Consider the following 14,411-nt stretch of genomic DNA (forward strand, 5'->3'; position numbering starts at 1 on the left):
ATAAGTTAATGAGATGGTCTATTTTGTGGCTGTCTTAAATCCCTTTACCTGCTGTTTAATCATATGGGATAAAACAATTGATCTTTTACTATGTTTTTAAGGCCGGCCATGTATTTTGAAAGTTTTATAAAACCATAATTCAGGCTCACTTCACTCTTCCAGCAAAATCAGTGCTAATGTCAGGCTGCTACTGAAAGTAAAATAATATCTGCATACAGTTCTTTAACTTCTAATTATCCCTTGGTTTTCCAAAGCTCTTAACTTTTCATGTGCTATAGAAAATGCTGTTCTGATAGCTAGTAAAATTAAGAAATTTCCCACTATAGAATACTCCTCGGCAGGGCTATCCCAGGCTTGCACATTCTTTGTCATCCATTGCCTTTTGAAGGTCAGACTGCCCTAAAGAGATTTTCTAGGAAAGTAAATTCTCAATGACTCTGAGTAGGGCTGGATTAATCATGCGATTAATTGCACTGTTAAACAATAGTAGAATACCATTTATTTAAATATTTTTGGGTGTTTTTTACATTTTCAAATATATTGATTTCAGTTACAACACAGAATACAAAGTGTACAGTGCTCACTTTATATTTATTTTTATTACAAGTATATGCACTATAAAAAAACCCCAAAATAAATATTTTTTCAATTAACCTAATACAAGTACTATAGTGCAATCTCTTTATCATGAAAGCTGAATTTACAAATGTACAATTATGTAAAAAAACAAAAAAAAAACCTGCATTCAAAAATAAAGCAGTCCACTCAGTTCCATGTCTTGTTCCGCCAATTGCTCAGACAAACAAGTTTTTGTTTACGTTTGAGGGGGATAATGCTGCCCACTTCTTGTTTACAATGTCACCTGAAAGTGAGAACAGACATTCTCATGGCACTGTTGTGGCCAGCGTCGCAAGATATTTACCTGCCAGAAGCGCTAAAGATTCATATGTCCCTTCATGCTTCAACCACTGTGCCAGGGGACATGGGTCCATACTGATGATGGTTTCTGCTCGATAACAGTCCAAAACAGTGCGGATCGACGCATGTTCATTTTCATTATCTGAGTCAGATGCCACCAACAGAAAGTTGATTTTCTTTTTTGGTGGCTCAGGTTCTGTAGTTTCCACTTCGGAGTGTGCTCTTTTAAGATTTCTGAAAGCATGCTCCCCACCTCGTCCCTCTCAGAGTTCGGAAGGCTCTTCAGAGTCCTAAACCTTGGGTCGAGTGCTGTAGCTATCTCTAGAAATCTCACATTGGTGCCGCCTTTGCATGTTGTGAAATCTGCAGTGAGAATATTCTTAAAATTAACATGTGCTGGGTCATCACCTGAGACTGCTATAACATGTGATATATGGCAATATGCGGGTAAAACAGAACAGGGGAAATGGAATTCTCCCCCCCCCCCCCAGGAGTTCAGTCACAAATTTAATTAACGCATTTTTAATGAGCATCATCAGCATGGAAGCATGTCTTCTGGAATGGTGGCGGAAGCATGAACGGGCATACGCATGTTTAGCATATCTGGCACGTAAATACCTTGCAATGCCAGCTACAGAAGTGCCATGCAAATGCCTGTTTTCGCTCTCTGGTGACATTACAAATAAGAAAGCAGCATTATCTCCTGTAAATGTTGTTTGTCTTAGCGATTGGCTGAACAAGAAGTAGGACTGAGTGGACTTGTATGCTCTGAAGTTTTACATTGTTTTGTTTTTGACTGCAGTTATGTAACAAACAAATCTACATTTGTAAGTTGCACTTTAATACAATCTTTGTCTTGAAAGTACTTGTGTGAGGTGAATTGAAAAATACTGTTTTGTTTTTTATTACAAATATTTGCACTGTAAAAAGGATACTTTGATTTCAATTATAATATAGAATATATGAAAATGTAGAAAAACATCCAAAATATTTAATAAATTTCAATTGGAATTCTATTTAATAGTGCGATTAAAACTGCGATCAATTTTTTTCTGCTAATCACATGAGTTAACTGCGATTAATCGACAGCTCTAGCTCTGACATTACTCAGCTGTGTCCCCCCTCCCCCCCCGGTTACAGTGTCTTTGACGGTCATGTTCTATACCTTTATCTAATAGGCAGACTGCTAGTCTGTTTTCTTTTCTGACTGTTTAACTGAGCAGATCTCTCTATTCTGCATCCCTTTCTCATACTGAAAAGTAGTTTACTACATATATGGCTTATAATGTGCAGGAGTTCAGACTATACTGATGATACCTTTTGTCTTTAAAGTCAATCACTACGTATAGTACTTATGACAACCATTACCATATTATCTGAGCACCATGCCATTTTTAATGTATTTATCCTCAAAACACTACTTTGAGGTGGGGAAGGGCTATTACCCCTATTTTCGAGATGAGGGGCTGAGTCACAGCTGAGCCCAAGATCCAGCCTGAGCTGCAACTTCAAAGCACTATTTATACAGCTATTTTCAGAGGGCTACCACAAGCCCCCCTGGCCTGAGTCCCTTGACCCAGGCTGGAAGGTTCATTCCCATGGGCTGATACCCTGAGTCATGGTCACACAGGAAGTCTCCAGTGGAACTGATACTGACCCTGGGACTCGCTCCGTCTCGTGCGTGCGCGCACACACCCCCACCCAGCGGGGAAGGGGTTGAGACCACCAGAGCAGGGACGTTGTGGGGCGGGCTTGGGCCACATGGACCATTCAGGGGTGAGCAAGGAGCTCTCCTTTCCTCTGTCTCCACCACACCCACACATGGTGGGGAGGGAAAGTGGGACAGAGCCACCTTTTGGAAAGATTTTTTCTTTTCCTTGTTTCATGAGAGTCTCTGAAAACAAGGCTGAATGTTTGTTTTTCCTGTGGAAGGGGCGGAAGGAGGACAGTCAGGCCAAGCAAGGAGTGTGAAGAAGCTGGACGCAGGAGGGGTTTTACATAAGTGAAACGGAAAATAAATTGTATTATACTTACAGCAAATTGCTTTTGTGGTGTTTGTTTTTCTTACATCTCTTTTGTCTGCTAAAGGATAGTCCCTTTGGAGGCAGGGGACTGTATTCTATTGTGTGTTTGTAGGGTCTGCCACAGTGGGCTCCTGACCCTGGCTGGGGCCTTCAGTCACTATTGAAATCCAGATGAAAAATATGAAGAAATGAACACAGGTTTCCTAGGCCAGCAACCTAACCACTGATCCACCTTTCATCTCTGAATGTGGCACTAAATTTGCGATACATACTTGGTAGTGTTTGAATTACCTTTCAATTTAATTTCCGGCAGTATTTGTCTGTCTGTTTGGGAGGACTTGAGCTTCTCATTTAGAGCCTCAAGGATGGGGAATCACAGCTTTTCCTCTTTGCAGTTCTTCTAATTTTTAAATTTTACCCAGTGCTCGCTCCAAGGGTTCATCAATATATTGATATTCTCTTTAAGATATTTCGAATAGGTTCAAAACCTACTAAACCGGCTGGAGTGGACAGACCTCCATTTGACAGCAGACGGGTGGCCAACCTGTGGCTCTGGAGCCACATGCGGCTCTTCAGAAGTTTAATATGCGGCTCCTTGTATAGGCACCGACTCCAGGGCTGGAGCTACAGGCGCCAACTTTCCAGTGTGCCGGGGGGTGCTCACCGCTCAACCTCTGATTCTGCCACAGGCCCTGCGCCCACTCCACCCCTTCCCGCCCCCTCCCCTGAGCCTGCCATGCCCTCGCTCCTCCCCCTCCATGCCTCCGGCACACCACAAAACAGCTGATCGGGAGGTGTGGGGAGGTGCTGATTGGTGGGGCTGCCGGTGAGCGGGAGGTGTTGGGGGGAGGAGGGGGGTTGGAGGAGAGCTGATGGGGGGCTGCTGACGTACTACTGTGGCTCTTTGGCAATGTACATTGGTAAATTCTGGCTCCTTTTCAGGCTCAGGTTGGCCACCCTTGTGATAGTATGTCTTTCTATCCTGCTGTCACTTGCCCTTAGAAAACACAATTGTTGGGGAGGTGTTAATTTCAAAACAAAGAAACAGTGCAATTTAAAATTATTTTTGAAGGAAACATGGACTCCTATTGTTTGCTGAAATTCAGTTTTCCTGTTTGTTCACCATGGTGAGAGAGTTAGTGGGATCATCCCTGAACTTTTTGAATTAGAGGAAAACTAGGATTTGAATGGTGAAACCTCAAGGCTGTATTCCAGTTTCAGATATATACGAATGGGACTTGCATTTGTGCATTCAAAGTAAAAATATGTGCCAAAGATTTTAAAATAACCAAAGCAAAATTGTTATAAATTTTACTGTGTGTTTTGGCAAAACTCTGTCTGCTGACATGACTCAACATCTGTACCAGAAAGGAAATAATTAGTGGCTCAGTTCCAGAGAACTGACTATTCAATGCAAAGATAGTAAGCCAATTATTAATAACTTGATGATAATAGCTTATTTTGCATATATATAGCACCAAGCAGGGCTATAGGGAATACAAGTTTTAAGGTACTTGCTTCCTTAAAAATGTTGAAAATGTTACTTGTTGGGGATTAGTTACTCTTGGGGTTTTTGGATGTTCAAAATACTAGTTTTTAAAGCAGGTTCCATATCGTTTTGGGATCTAATATTGCATCCGTTATGGAGGCAAAACACCATTTGGACTGGCTTTTAAGTAGTTTCCCTACTAAAATTGCATATGTGTGGTAATAGGAAATGTTTTTGTAATAAACTGATATTGTAGTGGACCATGCCTTTCAAATATGCACTTTCATTACGAAGTAGTCCTATCTCTCAAAGCTTGGAGGTGGTTGACAGACAAATTTAGATTCAGATTTGGGAAGAGCAGTTCAACCCCACCATCTGCTTTATAACACATCCAGAAGTGAGGAGAAGATGGGGACTAAAACATATTTCAGAGTGGGGAAAGGGAAATTCACACCAGGATGTAAGAGTGAGGATAACTAGTCAGTAGGAGAGGCACTTACCTCTTGTAATGCTGCTACTTCGGGGCTCAGACGCTGGTAAAATTCTTGAGCATGAACTGGGTATTAGATGAAATGTGGTGGTGGTGGTTGTTTGTTAAATCTCTAACAGTGTATTTGCCATGGTACTGCACAAAACACACACACAGTGCACTGCATGACCCCAAATGGTTCTGTCTTAAAGTGTAGCAGGATTTCTATGATAGATGAGGAGTAAGGCCTGGTCTACAGTATGCGGTTATTTCAGAATTAGCTGAGTTACTTCAAAATAAAACTGATTCCGTCCACATGACCAAACCAGTTTTTTCGATTTAAAGGGATCTTTAATCCGATTTCTGTATTCCACCTCAGCAAGTGGAGTAGCGCTAAAATCGAGATGGCAGTTCTGGGTTGCAGGTACTGTGGACGCAATTCAATGTTATTGGCCTTCAGGAGCTATCCAAGAATGCTCCCTTCTGACCGCTCTGGACAACATTCTCAACTCCGATGCACTAGCCAGGTAGGCAGTAAAAGCCCCGGGAGCTTTTGAATTTCCTGTTTGGTCACCATCAGCACAGGTGACCATCAGCACAGTCCACCATCACAGGCAACTGTGCAGAGTCCACCATCACAAGAGACCACACAGTCCCGGATTCGCAGATGAGCTCCAGCATGGTCCGAACGGGAGGTAGTGGATCTCATCGCATGTTGGGGAGACGAATCTGTTATGGCAGAACTATGTTCCAAAAAAAGAAATGCCAATACATATGCTAAAGTCTCCAGGGCCATGACGGAAAGAGGCTACTCCAGGGACACAGAGCAGAGTCGTACAAAAATCAAGGAGCTCAGGCAAGCGTACCAAAAAGCCAAGGGAGGCGAACGGGTGCTCTGCGTCACAGCCCCATACATGCCGCTTGTACTGTGAGCTGCATGCAATTATGGGGGGTGACGTCACCACTACCCCACCACTGTCTGATACCTGGCAAGGGGGAGTTATTGGAGGATGAAGAGGAGGAGGAGGAGGACAGTGCACAGGCGGCAAGTGGGGAATCGGGTTTTTCCCCCCTAGCCAGGAACTAGTCTTATTGTTGGAGCCAATAGCTTTCTCCCACTCCCAAGGCGAGCTCCCGGACCATGACCCTGGAGAAGGCACTTCTGGTGAGGTGAGAGCTTGATCGGAGCCACACGGTGGGGGGGTGAGGGGGGAAGAGGGCGGGGACAGTGTTGTGTGAAGCGATCATCCCAGAGAGCCTGCAGGCCCTCCTTTTATATGGCAAACCCACCAGGCATTGCTTGCTATGGGAAAGGGGGACCAGCAGTTTGAAAGCATTGAAATGAATGCGGAAGAAGCAGAACCCTGCGTGCCCACTAGGGCTTACCATGGCTGCCTGCAAGCTGAATTCTGTTGCCCAGCCGCATGTGATGGCTTACTTGCTTCTCAACTGTGAGGGCAGCTCTCATTTTGGTGTCTTTGCACTTCAGGGCAGGGGACAGCAAGTCACAAAATTCCATGAAAGTGGCCCTACGCATACGAAAGTTTCTCACCCACTGGGAATCATCCCATATCCGCAACACTATGCGGTCCCACCAGTCTGTGCTTGTTTCCCAGGCCCAGAATCGGTGTTCCATGGCATGAACCTGGCCCAACACCACCATGATCTCCAAATCGCCACATGCCATGCTTCTAGGAATGTCTGTCAATGTCCTCATCACTATTGTAATCGCGCTGTTGTCGCTTCCTCGCCAGTTTTGCAGGTACTGCACATACTGCTGGATAATGTGCGAGGTATTTACAATGGTCAAAACTGCAGTGGAGATCTGAGCGGGCTCCATGGCTATGGTGCCTGCATGGGTAATCCTGGAAAAAAGGCGCAAAACGTAGGGGAGCAGAGTGGCAGCAGAAGAGGTGCTGTTCGGTTCACAAAAGCCAAAAAAAGGCGGGAAATGGTTGTCTTCTATAGCTTTCACAGAGGCGGGAGCCCAGGACAGACAACATGGAGAAGCTCGGTAGCGCAGCAAGAGCGGAAGAGCAGAGTTGGCGGCGGAAGCTGTGCTGCTTGGTTCATGATGGCTGAGCAGAGTTGGCAGCGGAAGCGTTCGATGAGGAAGAGAGAGAGAGTAGATAGTAGAGATTACTTAAGAAGATGAGAGGAAATGTGAGGTGCATTCATAGCAGGAGAGCAGCAGTGCACCGTCTGCTGAAAGCAGTATGGCGTCTGCACTCCAAAAAGGCTCAAAACGATTGTCTACCATAGCTTCCGTGAAGGGAGGAGCGACTGATGACACACCCAGAAACACCCGCAAGAAGGTTTTTGCCCCATCATGCACTGGGAGCTTAACCCAGAATTTCAATGGGCAGCGGGGACTGCAGGAACTGTGGGATAGCTACCCACAGTGCAGCGCGCCGACATTCAATGCAAGCCTTGGTACTGTGGACGCCCTCTGCCGAATTCACATGCTTTAGTGGGGACACAGAAGATAGAATGTATAAATGTATGTATTTTCGCTTCCCAAAATTCAAATAACTTCATTATGTAGACATACCCTAAATGTAGGCGGCTTTGACTGGTGAGCTCATGGAGGAAAGGAATTTTAAGAAGGAATTTGAATGGAGGTGGTGGTACCTTCCACCTTTAGGGTGAAAGAGTTCCCAGGTACAGCAAGAAAGCATTAAAGAAAATCTAGAAGAAAGCAGTAAGTCAGGAGTGGGATAAGGATACAAAGGGAGTGGTGAAATAAGGGATTTGGACAGGGAATAATAAAAAAAAATTAGAGCAAAGCTGAACATGATGCAATTCTAAGATACTATAATTTCTGTGCTCAGGTACTGAAAGAGAAGCTGAGTTAAAGTATGAACTTTAACTAATTTAACCTGCAACAGAGGTGCTGGAACAATTTGTATAGTGGGGGTGTTGAGAGCCATTGAATCAAACTGTAAACGCTGTATATGATGAAAACCATTTCAAGCCAGGGGGTATGGCAGCACCCCCAGAACCCATAGTTCCAGCACCTATGACCTACGCTGTCCTGTCAGTTGCCTTTCCTACTATATGCATCTCTTCTGTTCACTTGGTGTGCAAGTTACACCAATTTATACTCGCACCATCTTACACATCACCTTTCAGTCTTCCTGTAGACAGAGGCAGAGTTGTGCCCTCTGAAAAAATTCAGAGCAAAGCAAATATATGATCTGAACAACTATTGAAAAGATTACTTCAGCTGTGTGAATTAAATGAAAGCTGCCATGTTCTGGTTCACATTATCCAAATTTACCAAGAACAGTCAGTCTGATTTTAATCCATTTTGTTCCTCCTGCCAGAATGAAATTCATTCAGGGCTTTTAAGCTTTTTGTTTTTTCAAGCCTGGGGAGCATTTGTTCCTGTCACACGATCTATTTGGGTGAGGAGGAAACAGGGTAAGTTGCATTTATGTATCTTATTTTGCTGACCACTTTCAGTCATGGATACTGTTTGGTATGGTCTAAGCAAAATTACACCTGCAACAGGGTAATTGTCCTACAAGGCCAATGGGGCATGAAGGACAAGGAGAGGGGTTCTTAGCAAACTAGACTTAAGAATCTTCAGCAGTTTGTATGTAAACAGTAATTACTCTTTCTAGTTCATCTCTCATGTCTACTTTTCTAAGATTTGCATTTACACAATACAAAATTGACTCTGATTTATCTCTTTACTTATTGTCATAAATATAAAGGGAAGGGTAAACACCTTTAAAATCCCTCCTGGCCAGAGGAAAAACCCTTTCCCCTGTAAAGGGTTAAGAAGCTAGGATAACCTCGCTGGCACCTGACCAAAATGACCAATGAGGAGAGAAGATGCTTTCAAAGCTGGAGGAGGGGGAGAAACAAAGGCTCTCTCTGTCTGTGTGATGCTTTTGCCAGGAACAGAAAAAGAATGGAGTCTTAGAACTTAGTAAGTAGTCTAGCTAGATATGCGTTAGTAAGTAGTCTAGCTAGATATGCGTTAGTAAGTAGTCTAGCTAGATATGCGTTAGATTCTGTTTTGTTTAAATGGCTGATAAAAATAGCTGTGTTGAATGGAATGTATATTCCTGTTTTTGTGTCTTTTTGTAACTTAAGGTTTTGCCTAGAGGGATTCTGTTTTGAATCTGATTACCCTGTAAGGTATTTACCATCCTGATTTTACAGAGGTGATTCTTTTAGTTTTTCTTCAATTAAAATTCTTCTTTTAAGAACCTGACTGCTTTTTCGTTGTTCTTAAGATCCAAGGGTTTGGGTCTGTGTTCATCTATGCAAATTGGTGAGGATTTTTATCAAGCCTTCCCCAGGAAAGGGGGTGTAGGGTTTGGGGAGGATTTTGGGGGGAAAGACGTTTCCACTCGGGCTCTTTCCCTGTTATATATTTGTTAGACGCTTGGTGGTGGCAGCAAGAAAGTCCAGGGGCAAAAGGTAAAATAGTTTGTACCTTGGGGAAGTTTTAACCTAAGCTGGTAAAAATAAGCTTAGGGGGGTTTTCATGCAGGTCCCCACATCTGTACCCTAGAGTTCAGAGTGGGGAAGGAACCTTGACACTTATATTTACCTGCAAGCAGAGTCAGAGGCTGAAGAGAGAGGTGGTTGAGACAGAGGAGAGCGAAGAGGAAAGCACAGTAGGTCTCTAGTGCTAACAGTGTACTGGCTTCATTCTCTGACCCTGTGCCTTTCTTCAGTATTTGTGGCAAGGATTGTTCCTCAAAAACTGAACTTTTTAGCCACTCACAATGCTCCAGCATGATACAAGTTTTTTGAGATGCCATCAAAATATGTACCAGGGCACTGCCAAGCACATGGTTTAAGAGCCTTACTATTTTAAAACTGTATTTTTTCCAGTAACCCCATTCTATTACCAGTCTACACCAAAAAGGCCAGCATTCTATGAATACATTATAGAATCTTTTTTGGTTATACCTCTGCTCTAGAGTTCTAATCTTCACGTTTACTGTAGTTCAAAGAAGCAGTTTAAACACACTCTGTTTGCACAATGAAAAGGATATTGGAAACAAAAGTGACTTAGTAACAATGGGAATGCAAGTACCAACCAGAGGAAAGGGCTACTGATTTTATCATTTAACCTTGTTTTTTTATACAGTGGTGAAATTAAAACAGTTGTAGAAACTTCCAAAATAGCTGAGGCATTAGATGAAAACCACTTACTGTGTTCCCCTGCGCTTTGCTCCTGCGGTTTGAGGGTTACATAAGTTGATTCCCTTGTTTTTCTATTTACCAGGAATAAAACTGCCTCCAACTGACTGTCTGTCTCCTCACTTGTTAGTTTTGCTTGCTGCGCTCACTCTCTCGCTCTCTCCTACACAAAACAGACATGCCGTCAAAGAGGTGGGGCATATTACATGCTATGTCTTTGAACTGTAAATTTTCAGTATATACCGAGCATCTTATTAGAACTCCTCCTCAGTGGTCCCCAAAACTTGTAAATGGGGTATATGTGAACCTGTTATATGATCATTACCATTGTGAAATCGATTACTGGTGCATACAGCAGCATTAGAGTGAATTTGATATCAGCATACATGAAAACCATGTCCTTTGATCTAGGTAAGGCTGGCTTGTTTGGATTTTTGAGTTGTTTTTTGTTGGTTGATAGTCTTTTAATTTGAGTTGTTGCCTGCGGAATGTGTAATAGTGTTTTAGGCCAAAGACAAATGAAAAGCAAAGTTTTATATCTGGTGCCTTAGAAGTATAGACATATTATAAATTCAGCTGCTTGATTGTGTAATACATTTGGAACATATTTGTTCAACTGACAAATCTGTAGATTTTTTTTTCTTGGAGTGTTTGCTTAGTTCATTGTGCAAAAATACTTTTTCTGCTCATCTTGCTACTTTCACCTCAACTCTCAAACAATTGAGTTTGCAGATATTTAAGTGCTTTCTATTTCTGGTTTGCTATTGAGCTGACAGCAACAATTCTGTTTACAGTTGAAAGGTCCATAGACTATGTTGCTATAAATCAGTATTTGTCTGAAATGTTTATTTTCTCAGTGGATCATGAATTAAGTACACATGGTTAATTTTGGGAGAGACAGGTTTGCTTTGCCAATTAATTCTGTATATGTGGTCTTGCAGTGGCCACTTTCACTTTATGCTTATTTTTCTAACTTGCTTTGCAGTAAGGAGTAGTGTTTTTTTTTAAAAAATTGCATTGTAATTTCAGCCTTGATAAGTGCTTACTGTGCAGGACACACAGTGTAAACATTCTCTGACCCTAAGAGCAAACTAGAATATTTTTTGAAAATGGAATCTAATCCAAAATTAGAGATGAAATAGATTTGTGAGGGGGTACATTGTAAAGCCCATCATCCCTGGTTGTTTTGAAAAGCACAGAACCAGTTAGCAGGGGGTAGGAGAAGTGAGAACTTCTTCTATGTGCTTGGAGTTGGGGTTTGATCTGGGGTTTTGATAGCAGTCTGCTGAGGAAGCTTGGGGTGAACTATGCAGCTAACTCTGCAGGACTCCATTCTCTGCAGGTCTATCCACCCCAACCGCAGTCCTCCCGACTTCAGCTTTTGCTGGTGTCAAACTTCTCACAGGTACACTGGGTGACATGTCACCCATATCAAGGAACTCCATTAGCTCCTCATTCATTTCATGTACCAATGCATGGGCCCAGAGGTTTTTAAAACCATTCTGATTTTAGAGACTAACCAATGTATTGGAGCATGAGCTGTAGCTCATGAAAGCTCATGCTCAAATAAATTGGTTAGTCTCTAAGGTGCCACAAGTACTCCTTTTCTTTTTGCGAATACAGACTAACACGGCTGTTACTCTGAAACCTGTCATTCTGATTTTGTCTTAGCTCAAAGAACTGGTCTCTTATTCCTCTCCTAACTTCCTTAATTCGTGTACTATCTTCTGTGCACCTTTGCACAATCTCACCATGATGGATGCAAGAATTTTTCTCTACATTCCTCCCCCCTACCCCCACCCCCCCGCTTTTGTATTTTTATTTCAACTTTGTAACACCACCCTGTTTTGGGGACACAATGTGTGTGAAAGAATACGCTTCATAAAGTTGTATTGTAAAACGTTACTGCAGAAAGGAAGTTGGCAGGATGTGAACAGCTGTGCGTTGGAAGTAAATGATAATGCATATGGTTCTTGTACATAGTATGCATACTTTTTTGCTTTTTGAGGGGAAAAAATGTCTAGGGTGGTTATTGTGGTCAAATTCTGTTCACATGGTATTAAGAGTACAATTCTTTGTTAGTTGCCATCAGAGTGATGTGCGATAGAACAGAGGTTCTCAAACTGTAATCCATGGACCACTGGTTCAGGTGATCCGCGGATAGTTCCCTCTAAGGTGTGAACTTGGGTGGCCGCACACGAGAGAATGAAGGGCCACCCATCTAATTAGTGGAGTCGCGCAGGCATGGCTCCACTAATGAAGTGCCTGGACCCTGGAGAAGATGCACATGTACAGTGAGGTGGTGGCCTTGGGGGAAATAAGGGGTAGATGGGAGGAGGCAATGGGTGAGAAGAGGGAGTGGGGGGAATTTGGGATGTGCAGGGCTGCGGCAGCTAGAGACAGAGGTGACTTTCCCCAGCTCCAGGGCTGCAGCTGCCAGGGAGAGACCCCCCACTCCTTCCCAGCCCCAGCTCAGGGGCTGCTGCAGCGGGGGAGAGAGGGCACATCCATCACATTAGAAAGGTAAGACTACTGATATAAAAATGAGTTGTGTGCTTTTATTTGTAGAACAAAAAAAGTTAGATTTTTTTTATGTAGCGCCTTTATCCAAAGCGCTTTACAATAGTTAGCTAATGGTTCAAACAACATTTGGAAAGATCATTAAGTAGTCCACCGAGACCCTCAGCAATTTTCAAGTGGCCCATGAAAAAAAAAAGTTTGAGAACCACTGCAATAGAACAATTGGTGAAGGGCAGCGCTTGCCTTTTAGTTTATGGAAACTGATCAATATTGGGTGATTAGGCAATTTCACTCAGGTTGTAACCCCTCCAGAAAAGTACTGCTACCTGCAGAGGCTTGCGTATACTAGTTCAAACTGGATTCTCCAGCAACCGACAGACAAAGAAGGGACTTTTGGATAAAAAGCCTGAGTTTAAACTGACTCAGGGTCTTCTTTCTTATCCAGCAAACAGTCAGGGCCTTCTGTTCAAGGCCCCCACCCCTCACCCCAAATCCTTTCAGGGAGGAGTTGGAAGGACTTAATCTAGTGAGGCTATATAAGATAGGTGACCTCTAGTAAGCTTTTAGCATGCATATATTTACTATTTTTAATGTTTTCTCTGTAATGCTTTTACCTTAAAAAATAAATGTGCTTGCTTATAAAGAGCTGTGTGATAACTTGTGACTGCTGGCCATTACAGCTAATCATAACCTTCAAGGAGAAAGCAAAGTGCAGGTGCTGGCCTGTTGGGGATATAACAATGTAGCCAGGCAGAACTGTGCAGCCTGGAAAAACCCTGGTCAGGAGGGAGAGATGCGGGTCTCTGCCTGAGAGAGATGATGTCTGAGAAGCTGTGAACCTAGAATGAGTGCCTTCGGGGGACCACAGTTGACATTAAATGGTACTGGAGCTTCCAGAAGAACACCAAATATTGTGAGTTGGCAACAATCTGTTGGTTTTAAGTTGCCTTTTTTACCTGGCCAAAGGTTTAGAAGCTTTAATTTGATAAACTGAAGGAGGGTATTTGCAGAAAGAAGGACTTGGGAGATTGAGGGCCTTTCCCAGACAGGCCACAGTGGATGCTGCATGGGCTCTGGCAAACCCCATACAAAGACATTTGCCTTCATGAAACACTGGTAACTTTTACACGGAGGCTTATTTCAGCATTTTTTTTTCAGTAGCATGGGATTTTGTGGAAAGTTCCTACTTTTTTATTTTAGGAATACTATAAACGCCAGGACAGGAAAGTGATTTAAATAGTCATATGATGCTTCAGCTGTTTTCAGTGTTCAGTGCTTCCAATAAGCAATTAAAGTCTTTTTGCATCAAAAAAAACTTAGAAGTATTCCCAGTTTGGGAATTAATCAAGTGATGTGTGCTAATACTAGTTGATGTAATGAAATAACTATACTTTTTTTGAGTGGGGGCAGGGAGAGGGGTGAAGGGTTTGGACAATGTAAAAACATTAAACTGTTGACCTTGGTCTTTCTGGATTTCTGTTATTACTGTCAACCTGATCGTTTAGTAACGTTTTAAGCAGAGTAAATTAGCATTTAATTACACAGAGCAGTTGAAAGAATTCATGCAAATCTGTTCAACCTTCAGTCTGAAGTGAGTATTTGAACAGCAAAACAATGTTCTCTGACAGATGAGATTGTTTTAATTTTTCTTTTGAATCCAAGACCATACTTAATGTGACTATGACTTACTTCCTTAATGACAGGTTTCAGAGTAACAGCCGTGTTAGTCTGTATTCGCAAAAAGAAAAGGAGTACTTGTGGCACCTTAGAGACTAGCCAATTTATTTGAGCATGAGCTTTCGTGAGCTACAGCTCACTTCATCCG

General features: G+C 42.6%; 1 protein-coding gene across 2 annotated transcripts in view; it reads left to right on the forward strand.

The window, feature by feature from the left end:
* Positions 1–14,411, forward strand: part of FGD4 (FYVE, RhoGEF and PH domain containing 4) — a 186,309-nt gene that overhangs the window by 91,666 nt on the left and 80,232 nt on the right. The gene's annotated exons all lie outside the window — the stretch shown is intronic.

This window comes from Lepidochelys kempii, chromosome 1, assembly GCF_965140265.1.
Source record: "Lepidochelys kempii isolate rLepKem1 chromosome 1, rLepKem1.hap2, whole genome shotgun sequence".
Classification (NCBI taxonomy): Eukaryota; Metazoa; Chordata; order Testudines; family Cheloniidae; genus Lepidochelys; species Lepidochelys kempii.